An 8,643-nucleotide genomic window follows, 5' to 3' on the forward strand; every position below is an offset into this window, starting at 1 on the left:
ACCGACAAGTCTCGTCAGGTATTGACCAGACTCCATACAAGTCCATACAAAGCGTAGTAGAAAGTGCAGACAATCTACCTACGAGAGATTCCTCAGGATTTGAAGAAGCTCCATACAAAGCATTCATTTCCCATTAAAAGCGCAGTAGAAAGTGGAGACAATCTACCGACAAGTCTCGTCAGGTATTGACCAGACTCCATACAAGTCCATACAAAGCGCAGTAGAAAGTGCAGACAATCTACCTACGATAGATTCCTCAGGATTTGAAGAAGCTCCATACAAAGCATTCATTTCCCATTAAAAGCGCAGTAGAAAGTGGAGACAATCTACCGACAAGTCTCGTCAGGTATTGACCAGACTCCATACAAGTCCATACAAAGCGCAGTAGAAAGTGGAAACAATCTACCTACGTGAGATTCCTCAGGATTTGAAGAAACTCCATACAAAGCTTTCATTTCCCATTAAGAGCGCAGTAGAAAGTGGAGACAATCTACCAACAAGTCTCGTCAGGTATTGACCAGACTCCATACAAGTCCATACAAAGCGCAGTAGAAAGTGGAAACAATCTACCTACGTGAGATTCCTCAGGACTTGAAGAAGCTCCATACAAAGCATTCATTTCCCATTAAAAGCGCAGTAGAAAGTGGAGACAATCTACCGACAAGTCTCGTCAGGTATTGACCAGACTCCATACAAGTCCATACAAAGCGCAGTAGAAAGTGGAAACAATCTACCTACGTGAGATTCCTCAGGATTTGAAGAAACTCCATACAAAGCTTTATTTCCCATTAAGAGCGCAGTTGAAAGTGGGGACAATCTACCGACAAGTCTCGTCAGGTATTGACCAGACTCCATACAAGTCCATACAAAGCGTAGTAGAAAGTGCAGACAATCTACCTACGAGAGATTCCTCAGGCTTTGAAGAAACTCCATACAAAGCATTTGTTTTCCATTAAGAGCGCAGTAGAAAGTGGAGACAATCTAACGACAAGTCTCGTCAGGTATTGACCAGACTCCATACAAGTCCATACAAAGCGCAGTAGAAAGTGGAGACAATCTACCTACGAGAGATTCCTCAGGATTTGAAGAAACTCCATACAAAGCATTCATTTCCCATTAAGAGCGCAGTAGAACGTGGAGACAATCTACCAACAAGTCTCGCCAGGTATTGACCAGACTCCATACAAGTCCATACAAAGCGCAGTAGAAAGTGCAGACAATCTACCTACGATAGATTCCTCAGGACTTGAAGAAGCTCCATACAAAGCATTCATTTCCCATTAAGAGCGCAGTAGAAAGTGGCGACACTCTTCCGACAAGTCTCGTCAGGTATTGACCAGACTCCATACAAGTCCATACAAAGCGTAGTAGAAAGTGCAGACAATCTACCTACGAGAGATTCCTCAGGATTTGAAGAAACTCCATACAAAGCATTCATTTTCCATTAAGAGCGCAGTAGAAAGTGGAGACAATCTACCAACAAGTCTCGTCAGGTATTGACCAGACTCCATACAAGTCCATACAAAGCGTAGTAGAAAGTGCAGACAATTTACCTACGAGAGATTCCTCAGGATTTGAAGAAGCTCCATACAAAGCATTCGTTTCCCATTAAGAGCGCAGTAGAAAGTGGAGACAATCTACCGACAAGTCTCGTCAGGTATTGACCAGACTCCATACAAGTCCATACAAAGCGCAGTAGAAAGTGGAAACAATCTACCTACGTGAGATTCCTCAGGATTTGAAGAAACTCCATACAAAGCTTTATTTCCCATTAAGAGCGCAGTAGAAAGTGGGGACAATCTACCGACAAGTCTCGTCAGGTATTGACCAGACTCCATACAAGTCCATACAAAGCGCAGTAGAAAGTGGATACAATCTACCTACGAGAGATTCCTCAGGATTTGAAGAAACTCCATACAAAGCATTCATTTCCCATTAAGAGCGCAGTAGAAAGTGGAGACAATCTACCAACAAGTCTCGTCAGGTATTGACCAGACTCCATACAAGTCCATACAAAGCGCAGTAGAAAGTGCAGACAATCTACCTACGATAGATTCCTCAGGACTTGAAGAAGCTCCATACAAAGCATTCATTTCCCATTAAGAGCGCAGTAGAAAGTGGAGACAATCTACCGACAAGTCTCCTCAGGTATTGACCAGACTCCATACAAGTCCATACAAAGCGTAGTAGAAAGTGCAGACAATCTACCTACGAGAGATTCCTCAGGATTTGAAGAAGCTCCATACAAAGCATTCATTTCCCATTAAAAGCGCAGTAGAAAGTGGAGACAATCTACCGACAAGTCTCGTCAGGTATTGACCAGACTCCATACAAGTCCATACAAAGCGCAGTAGAAAGTGCAGACAATCTACCTACGAGAGATTCCTCAGGATTTGAAGAAGCTCCATACAAAGCATTCATTTCCCATTAAGAGCGTAGTAGAAAGTGGAGACAATCTACCGACAAGTCTCTTCAGGTATTGACCAGACTCCATACAAGTCCATACAAAGCGTAGTAGAAAGTGCAGACAATCTACCTACGAGAGATTCCTCAGGATTTGAAGAAGCTCCATACAAAGCATTCATTTCCCATTAAAAGCGCAGTAGAAAGTGGAGACAATCTACTGACAAGTCTCGTCAGGTATTGACCAGACTCCATACAAGTCCATACAAAGTTTAGTAGAAAGTGCAGACAATCTACCTACGAGAGATTCCTCAGGATTTGAAGAAGCTCCATACAAAGCATTCATTTCCCATTAAAAGCGCAGTAGAAAGTGGAGACAATCTACCGACAAGTCTCGTCAGGTATTGACCAGACTCCATACAAGTCCATACAAACCGCAGTAGAAAGTGGAAACAATCTACCTACGTGAGATTCCTCAGGATTTGAAGAAACTCCATACAAAGCTTTCATTTCCCATTAAGAGCGCAGTAGAAAGTGGAGACAATCTACCAACAAGTCTCGTCAAGTATTGACCAGACTCCATACAAGTCCATACAAAGCGCAGTAGAAAGTGGAAACAATCTACCTACGTGAGATTCCTCAGGACTTGAAGAAGCTCCATACAAAGCATTCATTTCCCATTAAAAGCGCAGTAGAAAGTGGAGACAATCTACCGACAAGTCTCGTCAGGTATTGACCAGACTCCATACAAGTCCATACAAAGCGCAGTAGAAAGTGGAAACAATCTACCTACGTGAGATTCCTCAGGATTTGAAGAAACTCCATACAAAGCTTTATTTCCCATTAAGAGCGCAGTTGAAAGTGGGGACAATCTACCGACAAGTCTCGTCAGGTATTGACCAGACTCCATACAAGTCCATACAAAGCGCAGTAGAAAGTGGATACAATCTACCTACGAGAGATTCCTCAGGATTTGAAAGAAACTCCATACAAAGCATTCATTTCCCATTAAGAGCGCAGTAGAAAGTGGAGACAATCTACCAACAAGTCTCGTCAGGTATTGACCAGACTCCATACAAGTCCATACAAAGCGCAGTAGAAAGTGCAGACAATCTACCTACGATAGATTCCTCAAGACTTGAAGAAGCTCCATACAAAGCATTCATTTCCCATTAAGAGCGCAGTAGAAAGTGGAGACAATCTACCGACAAGTCTCGTCAGGTATTGACCAGACTCCATACAAGTCCATACAAAGCGTAGTAGAAAGTGCAGACAATCTACCTACGAGAGATTCCTCAGGATTTGAAGAAACTCCATACAAAGCATTTGTTTTCCATTAAGAGCGCAGTAGAAAGTGGAGACAATCTAACGACAAGTCTCGTCAGGTATTGACCAGACTCCATACAAGTCCATACAAAGCGCAGTAGAAAGTGGAGACAATCTATCTACGAGAGATTCCTCAGGATTTGAAGAAACTCCATACAAAGCATTCATTTCCCATTAAGAGCGCAGTAGAAAGTGGAGACAATCTACCAACAAGTCTCGTCAGGTATTGACCAGACTCCATACAAGTCCATACAAAGCGCAGTAGAAAGTGCAGACAATCTACCTACGATAGATTCCTCAGGACTTGAAGAAGCTCCATACAAAGCATTCATTTCCCATTAAGAGCGCAGTAGAAAGTGGAGACAATCTACCGACAAGTCTCGTCAGGTATTGACCAGACTCCATACAAGTCCATACAAAGCGTAGTAGAAAGTGCAGACAATCTACCTACGAGAGATTCCTCAGGATTTGAAGAAGTTCCATACAAAGCATTCATTTCCCATTAAGAGCGCAGTAGAAAGTGGAGACAATCTACCGACAAGTCTCGTCAGGTATTGACCAGACTCCATACAAGTCCATACAAAGCGCAGTAGAAAGTGCAGACAATCTACCTACGAGAGATTCCTCAGGATTTGAAGAAGTTCCATACAAAGCATTAATTTCCCATTAAAAGCGCAGTAGAAAGTGGAGACAATCTACCGACAAGTCTCGTCAGGTATTGACCAGACTCCATACAAGTCCATACAAAGCGCAGTAGAAAGTGGAAACAATCTACCTACGTGAGATTCCTCAGGATTTGAAGAAACTACATACAAAGCTTTATTTCCCATTAAGAGCGCAGTTGAAAGTGGGGACAATCTACCGACAAGTCTCGTCAGGTATTGGCCAGACTCCATACAAGTCCATACAAAGCGCAGTAGAAAGTGGAGACAATCTACCTACGAGAGATTCCTCAGGATTTGAAGAAACTCCATACAAAGCATTTGTTTTCCATTAAGAGCGCAGTAGAAAGTGGAGACAATCTAACGACAAGTCTCGTCAGGATTTGACCAGACTCCATACAAAGCGCAGTAGAAAGTGGAGACAATCTACAGACAAGATTCTTCAGGATTTGAAGAACCTCCATATATATCATACATATACATCATTAGCCTTCATACAGAGAGACTATACAACATATTTAACTAACGTATCAAGCGTAGAGCGGGAGTAATTTGACAAAATTTTATTGAAGCATCTATGACATTTTTGACTTAACTGAAATACCCTTCCCAACAATGGGAGGGAGGGTGGGATTTTTTGGTCCTGCCTGATCGAATGGAGAAATGCAAGTGCATCACAAGAAAAATATGGCCACACCAAAGGAATGGAAAATAGAACGGAAGACCTGATTGGTTGAATACCACTAAAGTGACAACTGAGTGGTCAAAAAATGGGCTTGTTGCTAAACAACAATAACAACCTTAAACTATGATCTGAATCAATAGCTTGAAAGCTTGAAGGTAGGCCAGAAACTCTGAAGTGGGCTTGAGTGGACTCAAGTGGAAATTGAGGATAAGCCTCTGCACCCAGATGCACATGATTACCCAAGAGCCCCTGATGCTAAGACAATCTAGTTTTTAAAAGATTTGCAAGTTTTAAAAACGGAATTATTAAAAGGAGATCCCAGTGGTGAAATCACAAACATTTCTTTCTTAATGTACCCTTGTTTTCAAAAGGTCTTGTTTTTGTAATCAAAGTAGCACACCATAGAGAGGCTCTGGGTTGAATAAGAAATTTGAATTTCGAAAGGCATGTCTAATTCTAGCATAAGACTTGGTATAGCAGTTCACTTACACAGCTACTGTTCCGCTAGACTACCCGGTAGTCCACTTGCCCATTCTGCATAATACTCTGGATATTGTATTTAAGCTTAAAACTCTGATTTAATTAATGTGTGCACAATTGATAGATTTTCACATCTGACCTTTTAAGTCACCCTACACCCTCTGTTTGTTAGTTCCCCAAGTGTAAGTAAGTAACCTGGAATTTCGCGATTAATAAACTGGCCGATTTTAAAATCAGAATTGTTCAGTGAAGTGCCAATACAATTAGGACATTATGATATGTTGCATTCAATAATATAAGCCTACATACACTTCACTTTTACTGTCACTAATATAATTATATAAACTTTTTCATAACAATTTTATACTAGTATATATTTTGATGTAATAAATATCAGTATAATTTCGAGTTCAACTGAATGCTTTCATCATGATTAACATTAATAACATGCTTTTATTAATCAAAAATAGACTATGGCATAGTCTACTGTTCCGCAAACCTTGTATTAAGCGCTATTTTAGCGCTTTTTTGATGAAATTTACTTTTTTCCTACATTTTTTGGTACTTTCAATCATGCGTACCATCAACGCATGCGCATATTTCAATTTTTATTGCAACAAATTCTATTGTCCTGACTATGATCTCTCATACCATACCAATATTCATATTTGTTTTTGTTTTATTTTGGAGATAATTTGGATTCTTTCTTCTACCGTGTGGGCTCTTTTCTCCCAATTTTCGCACCATTTTTGTTTGTCGTTAAGGCCTATTTTTGGTGAAGTTCAAAGACAGTCCCTTTCCTGAACGGATACGTTTCTTCTTTCACAATTATCAATTGAATATACTCAGATTACCTCATACCGAAAATAAGGCTTGTAAATTGCTTTGGTCCTTACTTCTGCTTCTTTTTATACACGTTCCTCAACTACAATTCAAATTTCCCGCCAATGTTGACAATTGTCAGTGGACATATGGCAATGACTTTATGCAAATGAGATTACGTATTTAAAGGTACTCTGATACTAATTGTTATGTGTTTTGAAAGACAAAGGTATAAACTTTAAAGTTATGCATGAGCGGAGATAAATAATGGTTGCGGGGTATTATTGACAAACCCTCGTATATATACTTGTCATCATTACATACCGTAAAACCCCGTCTACAAGCATATATAGTGTTTTTTATAAAAGCTTAATTAATTCGAAGCAAGCGTTAATATACCAATACAATAGATCGGTCTTAAAATAATACTTGTTTGTATATGCTTGGATCCGTAATTTATTTGCTCAAACTCCATAATGGCGACTGGATTAATGTAGCTTTCATCAGAAGCACACTATATGCTTGTAGACGGGGTTTTACGGTATAGAGATACAATAAAAAACAATATCTAAATTACTGACTCGAGGAAGGTATACAGACTATAGCTACTTCATCAATACTTATATCAACAGTAGATAACTACTTCACCGATACCCTTATCAGCACAAGATCTCTACTTCATCAATACTGTTATCAGAAGTAGATAACTACTTCATCAATACCCTTATACCAGCACCAGATTGCTACTTCATCAATACTTTTATCAGCAGTAGATAGCTGCTTCATCAATACAGATATTAGCATCAGATAGCTACTTCATCAATACTTTTATCAGCAGTAGATAGCTACTTCATCAATACAGATATTAGCAGCAGATAGCTACTTCATCAATACTTTTTATCAGCAGTAGATAGCTACTTCATCAATACAGATATTAGCATCAGATAGCTACTTCATCAATACTTTTATCAGCAGTAGATAGCTGCTTCATCAATACAGATATTAGCATCAGATTGCTACTTCATCAATACTGTTATCAGAAGTAGATAACTACTTCATCAATACCCTTATACCAGCACCAGATTGCTACTTCATCAATACTTTTATCAGCAGTAGATAGCTGCTTCATCAATACAGATATTAGCATCAGATAGCTACTTCGTCGATACTTTCATCAGCAGTAGATAGCTACTTCATCAATACAGATATTAGCAGCAGATAGCTACTTCATCAATACTTTTTATCAGCAGTAGATAGCTACTTCATCAATACAGATATTAGCAGTAGATAGCTACTTCATCAATACTTTTATCAGCAGTAGATAGCTACTTCATCAATACAGATATTAGCAGCAGATAGCTACTTCATCAATACTTTATCAGCAGTAGATGGTTACTTCACCAATACTACATCATATCAGCAGTAGATAGCTTCTTTATCAATACCGTTGTCAGCTGCTGCAGATAGGTACCATGTTGGTATTATTATAGCAAAAGATAGTTACTTCATCAATACCCTTATCAGCACTAAATAGATACTTCATTAATACAGTATCAGCAGTAGATTGCTACGTCATAAATACCCTTATCAGCAGTAGATAGCTACTCCATCAATACAGATATTAGCAGCAGACAGCTACTTCATCAATACTTTTATCAGTAGTAGATAGCTACTTCAATACTTTTATCAGCAGTAGATAGTTACTTCACCAATACTACATCATATCAGCAGTAGATAGCTACTTCACCAATACTACATCATATCAGCAGTAGATAGTTACTTCACCAATACTACATCATATCAGCAGTAGATAGCTACTTCACCAATACTACATCATATCAGCAGTAGATAGTTACTTCACCAATACTACATCATATCAGCAGTAGATAGCTACTTCACCAATACTACATCATATCAGCAGTAGATAGCTACTTCACCAATGCTACATCATATCAGCAGTAGATAGCTACTTCACCAATACTACATCATATCAGCAGTAGATAGTTACTTCACCAATACTACATCATATCAGCAGTAGATAGCTACTTCACCAATACTACATCATATCAGCAGTAGACAGCTACTTCACCAATACTACATCATATCAGCAGTAGATAGTTACTTCACCAATACTACATCATATCAGCAGTAGACAGCTACTTCACCAATACTACATCATATCAGCAGTAGATATACTTCACCAATACTACATCATATCAGCAGTAGATAGTTACTTCACCAATACTACATCATATCAGCAGTAGA

The sequence above is a fragment of the Amphiura filiformis genome, chromosome 2 (genome assembly GCF_039555335.1).
Source record: "Amphiura filiformis chromosome 2, Afil_fr2py, whole genome shotgun sequence".
Lineage (NCBI taxonomy): Eukaryota > Metazoa > Echinodermata > Ophiuroidea > Amphilepidida > Amphiuridae > Amphiura > Amphiura filiformis.